Here is a 19,718-nt window from a genome sequence, read left to right as displayed (position 1 = left end):
CACGGCGTTTGTACACAGAACGTCATCCAAACAGATGAATACCAAATCAGAGAATATTTGCTGCTGTGGATCGTTGTCCCAGTGAAAGGGGCACATCAGAGATTTCATTGCGCGCGGTCGACCACGGAGTGTTCGCAATCGTGGTTTCGAGAAACTAGCATTACAAATGTTAGACAATCCTTCAGATAGCATATGCTCCGTTGTTCATGCTCTAAATGCTGAAGCTAGCCGTGTTTGGAGAACTCTTTATGATGATCACCGTCAACGACTATGCCGTATGGTTTTTCTGGCAAATAATGTGAACTCTCGACTTCGCAAACGTTGTTCTGTGGCCTGGTGAATCGACTTTCACACACGAAAGAATGTTCAAAAGTCGTAACTCCTATGTCTATCCTAATGAAAATCCTCGAGATACGGTTTCCGCCATTTTTAGGAACGATTTTCAGTTAATCTTTGGGTTGGAATTATTAACAACCAAGTTGTCGAGGCTAACATTTTTCCACATCTTCTAACTGGTCGTGTTTACCACGTATTTCTCGAACACGTACATCCTGGTTTTCTCGAAGATGTGCCGCTTCAAACCAGAAGACTAATGTTTTTCCAGCATGATGGGGCACCTCCCCAGTTTACAATTCAAGTAAGAAGACTCTTGTACAGAGAATAGCCTGGACTCTGGATTGGACGTAATGGACCAGTTCAATGGCCTGCAAGATTCCCGGATCTCACACCAATTGATTTTTATCTTTGAAAGCACTTTGAAGGCACTTCTGCATCAAAGTCCTGTAAACACTATGGAAGATGGTTCAAATGGCTCTGAGCACTATGGGACTTAACATCTGAGGTCATGAATCCCCTAGAATTTAGAACTACTTATACCTAACTCACCTAAGGACAGCACACACATCCATGCCCGAGGCAGGATTCGAATCTGCGACCGTAGGAGTCGCGCGGTTCCAGACTGAAGCGCCTAGAATCGCTCGGCCACACCGGCCGGCATTATGGAAGAACTCGTAGCTCGAATTGCTGTTGCTGCAGCAGACGTCCTAGATTAAGCCAACAGAACATACCCAATATCCGCCGTTCCGTGGTCCGACGGCTTGAGCTGTGCCATCAAGAGAGTGTCGCACACTTCGAGTGGTGTTTCCTCCAGGCAAGGCGAATGCGCTTTGGCGGTGCCTGGCGCACTATCTACGAGTCACAGACCCCATGTTCGTGCACTTAAAATGCTCGTCTATACCCAGCCTACCATCCCACAAAAATTTTGTGCTTATTTCTGAAACACTCTGTGTAATATAGATGTTTGAAAGATAGATTCTAAACTGATTCTTTCAAGGGAGGATAAGAAAGAGAAATTAATGCTCGCATAAAATTTATTTGCGTGATTCCTGAGAATTACCCATCAGTATGGTACGCTATGTGTTTGTGTGGAGGGGGAGGGAGGGAGGGTGGGAGGTATTTCTTGTTTCGTGGATTCTTAGAGGGAGAGAAAAGTGAAAGATGAGTAAAGCACTTACATTTCGGATTTGTTGATTCAGCGAGAGTTGTTGGAAGAAAGGCGTAATAAATGGCATAGAAATTTATGATTATGGTGTCAAGTTCATATATTTCAAGATAAATCAAGAAACGTATTATTTTCTTCCAAATATATCTCACGAGATGACAATGTCGATAAAATTAGAGAAATCGCGACTTACACGGACAAATGTTCATCTTGCAGAATTTCGTGAATGCGACTGGAAGGGGCTAAATAATATTTGTATATCACGCCTACTATCCGCCGTTCACCGCACCCCGCGATATGTTGATTATCGCATTAGAGGCATAGATACTGATTTAGGAATCACAATAACGGAGTAAGACGTAAGAGACAGGAGACGACCAGCATTTACCACGGTACGTAGCCGCGTCACTCCTTGTTTCTCAACGCTAATAAACATTCGTGTTACATCACAAAATATTTCCACGCGTAGTAACAGTGACAGTCTAATTCTTCCCAGAACTTTCTGAAACGAATGTTTTTACTCTCAAGTAGTAAACACTCAGCAGCTGCAATGAGCAATAGCATTCCGTATCTCTGTAATGGTTTAGGTAAACAGTTTTCTGCTAGGATGAGAAATTACTGATTTCACAGCTTTTTCTCAGCACCACCGTTTAGTTCTTATAATTTTATTTTATTCACGACACGCGTCACAACTGAGAGAGCTTCACCAGAATAAGAGGTAGATCTTTCTCGGGGCATCTCATCGGAAATGCTGTTAACTAATTGTTTTACCGTTGAGAAAGTATTATGTGTGGTAAAACTGCTTTTGTGTGATTGTTTTCCTTTGCGTTTCTGAAAGTGCTTGTTTCAGAGCCAGAAGAAACACGCACACACACACACACAAAACGGGCGCGCCTGCTCTCTCTCATCGTACCAACAATATAAAGAAGGCTACGTATGAAGACTCTAAGACGTCCCTATCGAGTTCTGAAAATTTGCTCTATTTTTAAACACAAGCCGCATGCACGGAGAACTGTCACTATTGATTAGATCCACTATTAATAAACTGTAGCGACTTGAATGCAGATTTTGCAAAGGATTATGATAGGACAAATTACCTTGGAAACCTTATTTGGATCCTAAAATTTGTTGTCGATAATTAATTTTCCAACACGGGTGGATAAAGACTCTAGGGACCCTAATTGATAATGTTCCCGTTGATGAAGCTCAAAGTATGAAAATAACTTTTTACCCAGTAACAAATGTTCTCTCTGATCATGATGCACATTTCGTTATGATTAATAACATGGCGCCTTACAGTATGGATACTCCTCAGTGGAAATCAGTTAAAATAATTAATGACTCCAGGACAAATGTTTTTAAGAATAGTTTACAAGAGCTGGCACGGGACGTAATTTATAATGAACCAAATACTAACATAAAATTTAATCTGTTTCATATAATTATTTGAAAATATATTTCATTATAAGCTAGTCAGAAAGGACACTAAACAGCCAGGGAAAAAAACCAGATCGCTAGAAGGATTAAAGTATATTGTGAAAGGAAAAGGGAAATGTATCTTTTGACAAGAACGAGCAGGGATCTGCAGTAGACGTACACTAAAAAAACTACTCAAAATTGCTCAGAAAGGTTATTAAAAATGAATGAACATGAACATAATGTCGAAATCAGTACTTCCGACAACAGACTTAAAGTTATATGGAATGTAGTGAAACAAGAGACAGGACGACTACCCACAGAACGAGACTAAATGGGAGACAGCACAAGTAGCCACAGAAAGAGACACCACTATTGAACTGAGTGGAAGGGCTATAAATGATGAGCTACAGGTACCAAATGGATTTAATAATCATTTCTTGAATATGGTAAAAAGCATAGGGACAAACAGTTCAAGAGAAAAATCACAGCAGTTTGTTGAAATTGGAACTTTCTTAAAATTCGATCTTATGAATGTCTCACCAACGTCTACTTCTGAAATTAAGAAAATTATACATTTTCCAACAATAAGAGCTAATCTGGTTTTGATAGAGTTTCCAGTACTGTACTAAAAATTTGTACCCTTGTAATAAGCCCAGTCGTATCTGGAATATGTAATGCATCATTAACTCAAGATATTTTTCCAGAGAGAGAGAAAAATATGCCGTTGTCAATCCCCTATTTAAGAAAGGCGATAAGAGATATGTCAGTAACTACCGGCCGATTTCATTGCTGACATCATTCTCCAGCGTTTTTAAAAAGGTAGTATCTCACGTTAGCAACACTAGTATCCTTAGCAAATTACAGTCTGGGTTTCAGAACGGTTGCTCTCCTGAGAATGACATTTACACGTCCACTCCCCAGATTTAATAAGCATTAAATAATAAAATAGCGCCGGTTGGTATTATCAGCGACCTCGCTAAGGCTGCGTGAATCATAGTATTCTCCTAGATAAATTGATGTTTTGCGAAACTGATCTTACAGCAACCAATGGACAGTGTCATATCTAACCAAAAGAATGCAGGAAGTTGTACTCAGTCAGTCAAGCAATATAGTCCTGAGACATAATTCTGACTGGGGAGAAATCACGTATGGGGTATCACAAGGTTCAATCTTAGGTTCACTACTGTTACTCACACGTGTAAACGAACTGCCGCCTAGTATACAACAAACGCAATTAGTTCTTTTTGCAGATGACACTAGTATTGAAATCAATCCAAGCATACACACAGAAGCAGAAGAAATGGCAGATAAAGTTCACTGTCAATTTTGAATAGACACAACATATTCAGCTCTGTACATCTATAGGTACTACCCCACCGATAAGCGAAACACATGGTGAGGAAATAATAGATAGGGCGCAAACTTCAAAATCTTTAGGGGTCCATATTGATGAGAATTTAAATTGGAGAAAACACATTTTGGAACTCCTGAAACAACTTAGTCAGCCACATTTGTGCTTAGAATCATTGCAAATCTTGGGGAGTGATAAATCAGTAAATTTACATATTTTGCATGTTTTCATCAATAGTGTCATATGGAATAATGTTCTGGGGTAACTCAAAGTTCTCAGTGAGCAAAATCGTGATATAAGAATTGTATGTGAGGCTCACCTACGATCTGTTTTAGGAGTTGGGCATTCTGACTATTGCTTCTCAGTGTATGTATTCCCTCGTGAGATTTGTTGTAAATAATCCACTACAGTTAAAAAAGAACAATGAAGTACATAACTACAATACCGGAAGGAAAAAAGACATTCGTTACTCCACATTAAGGTTGTCTTTAGCACAAAAAGGGCTGCACAATGCTACAACAAAAAATTTTTAACACTATCTGACAGACAGCACAGCTAAATTTGATAACAAACTGAGAAAGTTTCTCCTTGACAGCTTCTTCTATTCCGTAGAAGAATTTCTATTATTGTAATGTGTAAAAGGTGGAGGGTAGAAATTACTAACTCACATCTGTATTACTTTTTTTAATTTGTAAAAAACGGAAAAAATACAGAAATGTTCAGAATGTAACTTTATGTAAAAATTAATTTACTATGTGAACGTAAAATGTAAAATCATTACGATCTACCGTGCAAAATGATCCATAGAACATGTAACTAATTAACAAACAGAACTACCATCCCATATTCTTGATGTATAGTACAATTGTCTAACACATTCTAGGTTCAATAGTAATGGCCTGCCAGGAAATTAATGACCATCTTCATGGCAACTTCAATAGTTTCTGGAAATAAAGCTGGTATCAAACGCACAATAGGATATCCTGAGAGCCATGGATGGGCGTAACCTCATGAATTCTGTACTACTTTACATCGAAAAAATTTCGTTCCAAGAAGAAAACAATGCCGCACGAGATATTATCCTAACTGGACTGAAAATTTCTTGGGAGGGAGAATATTGCGCTTTATCCACAAAAACTGTTATTTCTGTTATTAGTAATGACAAAGGGGATAGTTATCTTGGAATAATTGATGTAAAATGAAACCAAAGTAATGTCGAATCAGATACTGACAAAATGCCAAAATCTTACGAATATTAACTATTAGTTTTAAATATAGAGAAACTAAATGAATTGTAAATCACAAAACATAAAAAAATTAATAACATCTACATTTACGAATGAGCCATCACTGTATTCATCCAAGTTTCTGGAGTCATTGAGTGCGATGTTAAGTAAAACGATCGTATAGCATAAGTCGTAGATAGAATAATGGTAAATTGCAGAGGAACTGCGAGAAAGACCGCTTGTAAAATTTGTCTACAGGCTAAGCTGGAACACTGTTCAACTATATGGGAAACAGACATTATATGGGTTCTATATCGCATTGGACCAATAGGGGAGAACGAATGTATACATACAAGGACAAAGTGAATTGCCACATCCTTGCTTGCGCGTCAAAGGAAGTATGACGAATAGGAAGTGATAAAAAGAATATAGGAATACGTTTAAGATTTAGCGGAAATATACTTTAGAAATTTCAATGAAACGGTGTTAATGGTGAAAGCTGGTACACTCTTCAACCACGCACATACGAGGACCGTATATTAAAATTTAATAAGTAATATTTCACACAGACGTGTACTGAATTTCAAAAATATGTTAGGTACGGTGCAACAGGAAGTATCCCTGTCATGATCTTTACTGTCATATCAGAGTATGGATGTATATACCGTAAAAAGAAACATAATAGACACAACAACCATTGCGTAGTATTTGGTACATTAAAATCCCATGATGCTGCCACACTTTTATAGTTTCTGTACTTGCGACCTTCCGTTCAAAGTTGGTGAACATTTACATAAAATAGATTGCATGTTGTATTGTTTACTGGGAATGGTCAATACAGTTTTTCAAGTAGCATTACTATTATGACCTGCAGTGGACTACAAGTGAAAGTAGAATGCAAGACAAGAACTATGTGAGGTTACAAGGGTGCTCAGTATTTACCTTCCGCGGCAGTGGAGTGCTAACGCTGATAAAAAGCCTCTGGTGTTAGCTTTTGACAAATAAGATGTGCAACATGAAACAGTTTGCATGTAGACGTCATACTGTCGACTTGTATGCTTATGTACGGTGCGACGAAGCCTTCTTGGAGGTCGTTTGTGTGGGAGGAGACCTGCGGTATATGTGCCTCATGATATGTTTACCTCTTACTCAGCATCATAGGAAATCGAGACTTTAACACACACTGACGCAGTCCCGAATAGCACGGACGTGTCGAGTGTTATGCCCTGGTAGTCGTGAAATGTGTATCGTTAACAGGCCAACTTGCTGGGTGACATCCCAAACCTGCTTGCAGCTTCATTTGGTGAAGGCATGTGATATGGTTGATTGTGTTTTGTCCACTGGATAAGGATGGCCGACCGCCCTGTTTTCGTCTGGAAGAGTAGGTTTCACTGTGTCGCTGACCTATTTCATCATCATTAGCAGTATACTAGCCAAATGCACTCATCACCGTTGCCAACAGAAAAATGTAGCACTTAAGACACAACACTAAAAGTTTACGAGAGGAAGATACCTGAACGCTGCTGATCAAGTGAACATTTCGTATTTATAAACACGAAACCAAGTAATACAAACCAGTCAACAAAACAGTGCTTGAAGGAGCAAAATGACCTTATAATGAAACGGCAGACGTATGACAGAACTTTTCCCTTACTCTACAACTTGTAAAATAGGATAAAAGTGAATTTCGAAGTCAAGAGACTGGTAACCGAGGTCACTCGTACACTTATAAAATAAGGGAATATGGACGTAAACATGGTTAAGGACGCGGTATTAATTTGGTTGAAAACGTTAGACGAAGGAATTAACAGTCACATAATTGAAGGAACCAACCAGGTATTCAGTACATCGCGATTTTTTTTATAAAAAAACATATGCTTTCCAAATAAGAGTCGCCGAATGGAGATGCGAAGAGAACTGTTAGTGATATCAATAATATCGTCTTAGCCACTGTGACTCCTTGGACGAAATATCATTATGGAATGACTGTTTGTTACCTGCTGTTACAATAACTATGGCACTTTCATACAACAGCTGTTACTGTTAAGTCTTTACCAGTTACCCAGCGCTTAATACAACAGCTTTTCGTATGTATGACAACTTCTGATTAATTTGAGAACTGTGTTATGAAGGTGACAGTTTTTTTGTCACTGATTTTTGTGTTGGTTTAACGCATTATGGGCAATGGTTATAATTGTGAACATGAGACTATATTACCACGTTATTACTTTTTTTTCAGGAACGGCCTTGCCGCAGTGGATACACCGGTTCCCGTGAGATCACCGAAGTTAAGCGCTGTCGGGCGTGGTCGGCACTTGGATGGGTGACCATCCAGGCCGCCATGCGCTGTTGCCATTTTTCGGGGTGCACTCAGCCTCGTGATGCCAATTGAGGAGCTGCTCGACCGAATACTAGCGGCTTCGGTCAAGAATACCATCTTACGACCGGGAGAGCGGTGTGATGACCCCACGCCCCTCCTGTCCGCATCCTCCACCGAGGCCTCTCGTGGCCTGAAGACGGAGTGCTTTCCTTTTTATTACCTATTTCAGTTTTCCAATAATTTACTTCGTATTTCGTTATCTGAAACATTTATCGGTTATGGAAAACTGAATTCGTTTCGACGATTATAACAGTATTTTTAATCCTGCCTGTTGGAGATTATACATTTACAAAATCAGACGGAATTGTTACACACGTGGCTACATAACAAAACATAGGTTCTTACACCAACATGGTTCAAGGCTGATAGTTCAACTGTCTGTGGTGCCCACACTGACTACATTTATTGTATTGATGTCCAAAGACAGTGTAACACTACGAATTCACACAACAATTTAGGTCTTTCATGCTGTGTTTCAAGATAACACATTTTAAGAAATAATAAGGCTACCTGAAACTCGATTACAATACCATGAAAAAACGAAAAGATAAAGATGCGTAATATTCTAAAAAGAAGTTTGTTTATCGTTAATGATACAGACGTAGTTCTCTAGTTTGCTAATCACTTTCCGTGTTCTAGCGGTTACCGAAGTTGGCCATTAACACGGAGAGTTCCGGTTCAATTCCTGGTGGAAAGGTGTCTGGAGGCAAAATGATAAGCTTCTTGATAAAATACGCAGCTAAACTGACACACAGGCTACCAAAGAAGCGTCTGATCAAAAGATTTGTATTAGCCTGGGAGCAATATGACTTTTTTCTTTGTATTCTTAAACGAATATAAAGTCTAGAAATACTATTTAGTTTTATCGAATCCGTGAATGGCTCTGGTATCTGTAAGTATATCTAGAAATTTCAGTTATTTCAGGAGCTGAACTCTGCTACGCGAATCACTTCACAGTATGGGCTCCCTGTAGCTACTCCTGCTAACTCAGTGCACTTTTGCTCAACTATCATTGATCTGCCATAGTACTTTGATCAGAATGCTGCCATCGAATCTTCAGAGCGCGGGTGACAAATCCTTTCTGTCTCACCGAATTAGCACCGAGCGAGGTGGCTCAGTGGTTAGCACATTGGACTTCCATTCGGGGAGCCAACCGTTCGGATCTGCGTCTGGTCATCCAAATTCAGGTGTTCCGTGATTTAGTTAAATCACTCCACGCAAATGTCGGGATGGTCCCTTTCAAAGAATAAGGCCGATTTCATTCCCTTTCCTTGAAACATTCCGAGTTTGTTCTCCGTCTCTAATGATGTAAATGTTGACGGGGACGTTGAACTCTAAACTTCTTTCCTTCCTTCCGAACTAGCACGCAGTGCAAACACCTGTAGGACAGTTTGCTGTATGTTTAATCCATCTGATCCTAAGTGTTAAATGGAACTACTACTTCAGAATTGTGACCACTTCGGAGACTGGGGCTGCTGTTTACACAACCAACAAAAGTTTGCATCAGTCCGTTATAGCATGCAGGTGTGTCGCTACTGTAACTGCTCCTGTATTGATCAGGAGGTCACCCCTTACGCCATTTGTAAGCACACACACAGTTACAATGAGCTCTGCGTACAAGTAGAATGCCGCATTTGAACAGATTACAGCCTTGCAGTGGAAAGTAAAGCACTTGCTGAAACGCGTGAGACGTATTTGGAAGAGTAGAGTGAAATTCCATCCTGCCACGAAAGACCGTCGCCATCAAAGTTGGAGCCTGCATCATTACGTTACTCTCGGGTGGTTTGTCAACCAGGCCATTTGCTCGATGCGTGCACAGGAGCGAAAGTGATGTTGTGCGAACATGGAATCGGTTCCAAGTGACAGGTTACGTCGAGGACTTAAGGTACACAAGTCGTCCTCGTTCGACAGCTGCACAGGATTATCGGTATCTGTGAGTGTTGAGTCAAAGGCACCGTGGAATGAGTGTTCCATAAATGAATTCGACGTTCGAAGAGGCTTCAGGACGTCACGTGCTGCATCAGTATGTTATGCGACGATTGCATGATGCGAATCTCCATTCCCTATGACCACAGTCAACACAAGTCGTAGACTACAAACGGACACTGTCACAGATAGTCAAGAAATCATGTAGAACAGAGGTTCCAGGCCGAAACTCTGATCTAGTGGTACCATGCCAACGGCTTTGTCAAAGGGTAGGAGGAGCGGACTGAAGTTCAGGGCACTTCTTTGCCCTTGAGGCGGAAAACTGTCCCTAAAAGCCGGAAGAATCAGCAATGATCGCCTATATGAGGGTGCAGAAGGCAATGGAAACCACTGCATTAAAGATGCATAATTTGTATCCACAGGACATGTGACCTGTACTGAAAGAAGTGTCATAATGATCTCTACACTGGCAAAACATTCCGGACTAGCCTCCATTCGGATATCTGGGAGAAGACTGCCAAGGGGCAGATGACCATGAGAGAAGGATTGAATAACCAACGCAAGTCTAACGTTCTACGAGTTGGGGCATAGAATGTCAGAATGCTGAACTTGGTAGTTAAGCTAGAAAATCTTGTAAGGGAAATGCAGCGGCTCAGTTTAGATAGAGCGGGGGTCAGTGAAGTGAAATGGAAAGAAGACAAGAATTTCTGATCAGATGAGTATGTCAACAGCAAAAGAAAATGGTATAACAGTGGGACTCGTTATGAGTAGGACGGAAAGGAGAGAGTGAGTTACTGTCAACAATTCAGTGATAGGGTTGTTCTCATCAGAATCGACAGTAAACCAACGCCGACAGCAATAATTAAGGTAAACATGCCGACTTCGCAGGCTGAGGATGAAGAGACAGAGAAAGTGTATGCGGATACTGACCGGGATTTCAGTACGCAAAGAGAGATGAATATCTAATAATCATGGGGGATTGGAATGCGGTTGCAGGGGAGGAAGTAGAAGATAGGGTTACGGGAGAATATGGGCTTGGTAGTAGGGAAGAGAGAGGAGAAATATCAGTTAGTAATAACGAATACTCTGTTCAAGAATCACATAAGGAGGAGGTATACTTGGAAGAGGCCGCGAAGATTTCATTTAGATTCCATCTAAGGCTTACCCATGAGCACATATAGACTCAGATCACAATTTAGTAACGATGAAGAGTAGGCTGAAGTTTGAGAGACTAGTCAGAAAGAGTCAATGCTCATTGAAATGGTATACGGAGGTACTAAGAAGTGAAGAGAGAGACACTTGAAGTTTTCTGAGGCTATAGATCCTATAGTAATGAATAGCTCAGTAAGAGGTACAGCAGAACAGTAAAGGGCAATCACAGAAGTTGGAAAGAAATCCGTAGATACAAGGAAGGCAACTGCGAAGAAAGCATGGATAACAGAAGAAATACTTCAGTTGATCGATGAAAGTAGAAAGTACAAAAATGTTCAGCAGAATTCACTACTGTAGAGATACATGTCACTTAGGAACGAAATAAATAGGAAGTGTAAGGGAGCTACGGCAAAATGGTTGCATGAAAAATGCGAAGAAATCGGAAAAGAAATGAGTGTCGGAAGGACGGATTCAGCGTACAGGAATGTCAAAGCAATCTTCGGTGAAATTAATATCAAGGGTGGTAACATTAAGAGTTAACTGTGAATTCCACTGTTAGATGTAGTGGAGAGAGTGGATAGGTGGAGAGAGAACACTGAAGGCCTCTGCGAGGGGAACACTTGTCTGATGACATGATAGAAGAAGAAACAGGATTCGACGGGGAAGAGGCAGGACCCCAGAATTTAAAAGAGCTTTGGAAGTCTTGATATCAATTAAGAGAGAAAGAATAGACAAAAATCCATCAGAATTTCTAAAATCATCGGGGAGCTGGCAACAAAACCACAATTGCGGTGGTGTGTAGAATGTATGAGACCGGTGACATACCATCGGACTTTCGGGAAAACATCATCCACACAATTCCGAAAATAGGAAGAACCAATAAAAGCGAGAGTTATCGGCAAATCAGCTTAACGCCTCATGCGTCCAAGTTGCTGACAATAATAGTATATAGAAGAATGGAAAAGAAAACTGAGGGTGTTAGATGATGATTAGTTTAGATTTAGGAAAGGTAAAAATACCAGAGGACAATTCCGACGTTGCTGTTGATAACCGAAGCAAGATTGAAAAATCAAGACGCTTTCGCTCGATTTGTCGACTTGAAAAAGCGTTCGACAGTGTAAAATGTTGTAAGATGTTCGAAATTCTGGAAAAAATTAGGGTAAGCTAAAGGGACAGAAGGGCAATACGCAATACGTGCAAGAACCAAGAGAGAACAATAAAACTAGAAGACTAAGAAAGAAGTACTCGGATTAAAAATGGTGTAAGACAGGGGTGTAGTCTTTCGCACCTACTGCTCAATCTGTGCATCGAAGAAGCAATGACGGAAATAAAACGAAGGTTCAAGAGTGGGATTAAAATTCAAAGTGAAAGGATATCAATGATAAGATTCGCTAATGACATTGTTATGCTCAGTGAAATCGAAGTAAAATTAAAGGATGTAGTGAATGGAATGATCAGTCTAATGAATACAGAATATGGATTATGAGTAGATTGAAAACTGACGGAAGTAATGAGAAGTAGCGGAAATGAGAACAGCGAGGAACTGAACATGAGAATTGGGACTCACAAAGTAGACGAAGTTAGCGAATTCCACCACCTAGGCAGCAAAATGACGGACGGAACAAAGAGGATATAAAAATCGGACTATCACTGACAATATGGTCGTTCCTAGCCAAGAGAAGTCTGCTACTATCAAACATACATCTTAATTTGACGAAGAAATATCGGAGAATGTACGTTTGGAGCACAGCATTGTATGGTAGTGAAACATGGACTGTGGGAAAACCTGAACAGAAGAGAATCGAAGCCTGTGAGATATGGTGCTAATAGAAGGATGTTGACAACTGTGTGGACTTATAAGTTAAGGAATGAGGAAGTTCTCCGCAAAATTAGCGAGGAAAGGAACATATGGAAAACAATGACAAGAAGAAGGGACAGGATATAGGACATCTGCTACGACATCAGGGGATAACTTCCGTGGTCCAGAGGGAGTTGTAGAGGGTAGAAACTGTACAGGAAGACAGAGATTGGAATACACCCAGCAAATAATTGAGGACGTAGGATGCTAGACAACGTGATTGGTGACAATCCGGTAATATCGAATGCATCCATCACTGTGTTCCACATGTGCTACAAGGTGGTGACGAAATGGGGATATGGAATAACCATTACACAAGTCCGCCGAACATCCTTCATGGTCGTTGAGGGCAATTTCACTGTTCCACGGTTGAGGGATGAGATTCTTCAAACAACAGTAGAACCGTACCGTCAACATTTTGGTGACAATTTCAGCTTGATGGATGATAACTCGCGTGCTCTCTGTGCTGTTCGCGTGAAGCTGTTTCTTCAGCGTTCTAGGATCAACAGATGGGAGTGGCCTGCTTGTTCTCCGGAGATGATCCCAGTCGAATACGAGTATGTGTGGGACCGATTGAAATGAACTGTTTCTGGACGTCAACAGCGACCAGTTACTCTACGCGACTTAAGCATAATCGCCGTTGAAGACTCGGACCATTTGGACCAGGGCTAGGTTGGCGATCTCACCGATGGTACCCCACGACGAATTCAAGCTTGCATCCGAGCAAGGGAACGTTCCACAACATACTGACGCTGTTCAAGAGTGTTGTGAAAAACCCTCAATAGAAAACATACAATTATGCTGTTACACAATTTCTTTATTTTATTTGGGGATATGCGCCTGCCTCGGAGCCAATTTTTGTTTAATGAGCCACGAACATCGACATGAAGGGGTGATACAAAACTGTTGTTGATGTGTGTATAATTAATCCGCAGGTGGAACAGACATTTTCCATACCATTACATCAACAACCCGTTGACATTTTCATCAAGTATCAGCGATGCGAATAAACGGGCTTTATAAATGGATAAACAAGCGAAAGGCTTTGTTTGTTGCTGACAGTTACTTCATACAGGTATCACAACAGCGTAAGAAAATAATTTAATTTACCATTAGTTAAAGTACGTTTTGCGTGCATGTTCAATTTATAGCAAGGTGCTTATAATCTTCCACAGGCAAGGAAACGCTGAACATTGACGGAATTACCAGATTCTGGGACTGGTTTCCCTCGACCATTAGATGGTAAAAAGTGAAAGACGAAGTGGAATGTGGGTTGTATTATACGAAAAACAGGTTAGAAAATAACGCGCTGCGGAACTGTAGCTTGGTAAACCGGTCCGTGGAAAAACACTTTTTTTCGTATTCGATCGAATGAAGATTGCTAACACAATATTTTAAATATAATCCCTTCTGATCTTACTGGTGGACGATGTAATCAACTTCAGAATGAAAAACGTGTAGGTTTTGAAAGGAGTAGTTTTCTGAAAGAAATTTTTATTGACAACATAGCGAAATGGCGCATGTTTGGTTCCACATTAATTCCGGTATGGTCGTTTTAAAAACAGTAGATGACTTAATTCCTTTATAGCTGCACATCAGCTCTGGAGGTATCTCTCTCTGATCAATCTCTAGGGCACACAAATCGAAAGGGGAACCTGCGTTCCTACAGTAAGGGATTTTGAAGTCCAGACTGTGTATGCTGTCTGAGTTTTACTTTCCATACGCGTAGCAGAAATCGTAGTAACAGCAAAGATCGAGTCAACAGTATTTCATAATGTAAGATATTCTGCGTACTTTCAATGGGGCTTCAGTTCGACATCATGTGCGCGAAAATGTGTTTCTTTGTACATACAACTCCGTATTTTTGGAACCACGGATAAAACTCTTCCATTTTTAGAGGCCTATTCTTGATCTGTCTTTAACTCTTAGTATTATTTAACGCTTGGTAAAATTTTATTGTAAAGTGTGTTGTAGTGTACATTGCTGATAAGTCACTAGTACTTCGATCTGAGTGTAGAGGAAAAGACTAACAAAGCAGCTAAATGACACCGAAGTGACAATGTCACGTGATACCGATATACACATACACAGATGTCGGTTGTATTGCGAACACAAGGTATAAAAGGACAGTGCACTGACTGAGCTGTCATTTGTACTTCGGTGATTAGAGCCGGACGGCGGGAACTGATAGACTTTGAAAGCTGAATATTAGTTGGAGCTACACGTTTGGGACATTCCATTTCGGAAATCGTTAGGAAATTCATTAATCCGAGATCCATAGCGTCAAGTGTGCCGAGAATACCAAACTTCCGGCATCACGTCTCACCACGGTAAAGGCAATGGCCGACGGTCTTCACTTAACGATCGAAAGCAGCGGCTTTTGCTTAGTGTTTTCATTGTTAACAGACAAACAACACTGCGAGAAAATGAGAGACGCTGAACGAACTTATCCGTTAGGACAGTGTTGCGAAATTTGGCGTTCATGGGTTATGGCTGGAGACGACTGACGCAAGTGCCTTTGCTAACAGCGCGACATTGCCCGCATTGCCTGCCTCTCCTGGCATCGTGACCATATCTGTTAGACCCTAGAAGAGGAAAACCGTGGCCTGGTCTGATGAGTCCCGATTTCTGTTGGTACGAGCTGACCGTATGGTTCGAATATGGCGCAGACCCCACGAAGCCATGGACCCAATTTGTGAAAAAGGCTTTGTGCAAGCTTTACAACTGTACCGATCATTGACTGGAAATAGTTATGTTCTGCTACTTGGAGACCATCTGCGTTCGTGGACTTCAAGTCCCCGAACAACGATGGTATTTTTATGGATGAAAATGCGCCATGTCACCGTCCAGAATGTTCGTGATTGGTTTGAAGAACATTCTGGACAGTTTGAGCGAATTATTTGGTCACCCAGATCGCGCAACGTGAATCCCATAGAACATTTACAGAATATGAACGAGAGCTCAGTTCGTGCACAAAATTCTGCGCTGGGAACACTTTCACAATTATGGACGGCTGAGGAGGCAAGAAGGCTCAATATTTCTGCAGGAGACTGTCAACGACCAGTGAGTCCATACTACGTCGAGTTACTGAACTACGCTGGGCAAAAGGATGTCCGAGGCGGTGTTAGGAGGTATCCCAAGACTTTTGTCACCTCTGTGTACGTCTGTTCTCAATATACACTCCTGGAAATTGAAATAAGAACACCGTGAATTCATTGTCCCAGGAAGGGAAAACTTTATTGACACATTCCTGGGGTCAGATACATCACATGATCACACTGACAGAACCACAGGCACATAGACACAGGCAACAGTGCATGCACAATGTCGGCACTAGTACAGTGTATATCCACCTTTTGCAGCAATGCAGGCTGCTATTCTCCCATGGAGACGATCGTAGAGATGCTGGATGTAGTCCTGTGGAACGGCTTGCCATGCCATTTCCACCTGGCGCCTCAGTTGGACCAGCGTTCGTGCTGGACGTGCAGACCGTGTGAGACGACGCTTCATCCAGTCCCAAACATGCTCAATGGGGGACAGATCCGGAGATCTTGCTGGCCAGGGTAGTTGACTTACACCTTCTAGAGCACGTTGGGTGGCACGGGATACATGCGGACGTGCATTGTCCTGTTGGAACAGCAAGTTCCCTTGCCGGTCTAGGAATGGTAGAACGATGGGTTCGATGACGGTTTGGATGTACCATGCACTATTCAGTGTCCCCTCAACGATCACCAGTGGTGTACGGCCAGTGTAGGAGATCGCTCCCCACACCATGATGCCGGGTGTTGGCCCTGTGTGCCTCGGTCGTATGCAGTCCTGATGGTGGCGCTCACCTGCACGGCGCCAAACACGCATACGACCATCATTGGCACCAAGGCAGAAGCGACTCTCATCGCTGAAGACGACACGTCTCCATTCGTCCCTCCATTCACGCCTGTCGCGACACCACTGGAGGCGGTCTGCACGATGTTGGGGCGTGGGCGGAAGACGGCCTAACGGTGTGCGGGACCGTAGCCCAGCTTCATGGAGACGGTTGCGAATGGTCCTCGCCGATACCCCAGGAGCAACAGTGTCCCTAATTTGCTGGGAAGTGGCGGTGCGGTCCCCTACGGCACTGCGTAGGATCCTACGGTCTTGGCGTGCATCCGTGCGTCGCTGCGGTCCGGTCCCAGGTCGACGGACACGTGCACCTTCCGCAGACCACTGGCGACAACATCGATGTACTGTGGAGACCTCACGCCCCACATGTTGAGCAATTCGGCTGTACGTCCACCCGGCCTCCCGCATGCCCACTATACGCCCTCGCCCAAAGTCCGTCAACTGCACATACGGTTCACGTCCACGCTGTCGCGGCATGCTACCAGTGTTAAAGGCTGCGATGGAGCTCCATATGCCACGGCAAACTGGCTGACACTGACGGCGGCGGTGCACAAATGCTGCGCAGCTAGCGCCATTCGACGGCCAACACCGCGGTTCCTGGTGTGTCCGCTGTGCCGTGCGTGTGATCATTGCTTGTACAGCCCTCTCGCAGTGTCCGGAGCAAGTATGGTGGGTCTGACACACCGGTGTCAATGTGTTCTTTTTTCCATTTCCAGGAGTGTAATTTTGTGATGTTGAAAGCTATCTTCAGATTGACAAGAGCTTTGCTGTTTAATAGGAAGAGCCATAAAAAAGGGAAAAGAAGAAAAGTAAGAATAATAAAAAGAATGCAGACGTCCAAGTGAGTTTTTTGGTCCTATCCATAAACTGAGTGGAAAAGAAATATGGCAGCATTCGAATTAAAACACGTACACGAACGCATACAGTACTAATTAGCCAAAACAAACTTTTTCTGGGAAGAACAGATATTCATAAAAAAAGAAAAAAATAGACGAAAATCATCAATATATTCAATGATGGAAAGTTGACAGGTAGTCTGAGTAATAAGTCATGCAGCGTATAATGAAGATCAGTGATAAGAAGAAAAAATGAAGAAGTAAAGGAATGACTAAGATTAGCAGAGCAGAGATAAAACAAAACATCCCTGCTCGATACAAACCAAACAGAAACACGTTTCAGGACGTAATGATTAGGTTTCCTGTTGTTTCGGTATTCGTTCGCGAAGGAATAACTGTAATTCTTTAACCAAAGTAATAATCGAGATCTTCATATGGCAAACGAAAAACTTGACGTTTCAGGAATTCGAATGAGTCAGACATTCTGTGACCTGAAAACTATAGTGTATTTCATCGCCAATGGATGCGTAACGGCTGTGACCTTCCGATCAGTTAGGAAGAATACATATTTTTGTGCTGCATTTGCGACGTTATGACACGTCATTGTTCAAGCACTCCTCGTCCGGATGACGGCTCTAATAGGCGAAACCATTCAGTCACCACCAGGCAATCATGCCGTGTTCTGAGTCGGTCAATAATGTCTAATTGCAACATGATAACAGGCTGGACGACACTGTGGCAATGAATCTGTTTCAGAATAGTGTTATTGTTGAAAGATAATAAAAGAGAAGCGGCCGTTGTCGGTGATGTTAAAGTTCTTGAGAACGGGTACGGCGTTTTTCTTGCCAGTCTTTCGAACTGACATTTCGACCAACTTTTTGAGACCTTCTGCCGGTAACTGCCTGCACTCTGTGGCGCACTATTAGACTTCTGTAAATGTATACGCATGCTGTATACACCATGCCGCAGGCAGCGTAATATAAAGATTAAATTTGTTCAGGTGTTACCAATCTGGACAACTTCTCTGACTTCCGTTTACGTTACTATGGTGTTTTTGATAAAATTCTATTAGCAATGTCTTTATCCTCACCGCATATTTCACTATGTTGTGCTACAGGTGACTTGCTGGGTTATCATAGTCGCACGCATCATTCGTGCTCTTTCTGACGTCCTTTAACTACACTACGTGTCCCCCATATGTACACTTTTCTGAACCAGTTTTGGTTGGTCTAAGCGTTTATTTTATGACTACCTGAAAAAAGTTTAGGCCTTCAGTCCGGCGGATATTTCGGATATGATCGGTCACACTTTTTAACCACTGTAGAATCATCAGTAGTAGTGGTGTTGCGTCCTCTAGACAAGAAAGAGGGTGTACAAAAGGGGAGACAGACTGAGCAGTTAAAGAACGTCTAAATGGGCAAAAACCTCACGTGTGCCTCAAACAACACAGAAGTAAGCTGTAGCTAAAAATATCGAAACATGCGGTTAGCATTTAGATTTTGTTGAAGTTCGCGTTTTAGCAGAATCACTATACAATCGTAAAGTTAGAGAAGAAATTGACTTTGCTAAACGCCCGAACAGTTTTTATCTCGACGACGGCTTGGCTCTTGTCCTCAGTAATCGGGACGCCACAGGCTCATGGGAACGTAAACATAAACACAAACAAGCCGACACTCCCCCACCTCACCCTCTCCTCCTCCTCAAGCCGCTAGTAAATCAGTGAAGTCTTCCATAAACCACGGCAAAGAATAGCAATCATAAACATTTACGGCGATGAATGTGAGGAATACTGCCCTTAAATTAACGAAAATTTGACTGTGTGCCGCAGTGTGCAGCCAGCACTTTATTGTGGTCAGCGAAGTAATGGATAGGTTTTCACGCACACAACGTATTTTTAAAGTTGAAATTCCCGTTTCGTGCAAAATAAAATACTGTGCCCGGTTGTCGATTATTTCTTACAACTTTTGATTTTTATTACGACTCTTATCAACAGAGCCATAGTACATAACGTAAATTTCAATTTTCTCAATATTGTGTAGTAACATAGTTAAGTGAAATATATGGCATTATACTTTCAGGCACTTCTGTTGAGATCTGTAGTATGGCTACATCGTGCCAGCAACACCGAGATGCTGAACAGTCTCCAGTGAGAGACGATACGAGAAAGGAGTTGCCCTTGACGAGAAGTGT

At 41.9% G+C, this 19,718-nt stretch overlaps 1 protein-coding gene and 1 pseudogene across 1 annotated transcript in view; one reads left to right on the top strand and one right to left on the bottom strand.

The window, feature by feature from the left end:
- LOC124605773 (fatty acyl-CoA reductase wat-like) overlaps positions 1 to 19,718 on the bottom strand; it is a 267,768-nt gene that overhangs the window by 198,175 nt on the left and 49,875 nt on the right. The window lies entirely within an intron of this gene.
- LOC124607702 lies at positions 7,735 to 7,852 on the top strand (annotated as a pseudogene).

Source organism: Schistocerca americana, chromosome 3 (genome assembly GCF_021461395.2).
Source record: "Schistocerca americana isolate TAMUIC-IGC-003095 chromosome 3, iqSchAmer2.1, whole genome shotgun sequence".
NCBI classification, from domain to species: domain Eukaryota; kingdom Metazoa; phylum Arthropoda; class Insecta; order Orthoptera; family Acrididae; genus Schistocerca; species Schistocerca americana.
Note: the sequence above shows the minus strand (reverse complement) of the source record. Positions and strands in the feature narration are given on the sequence as shown.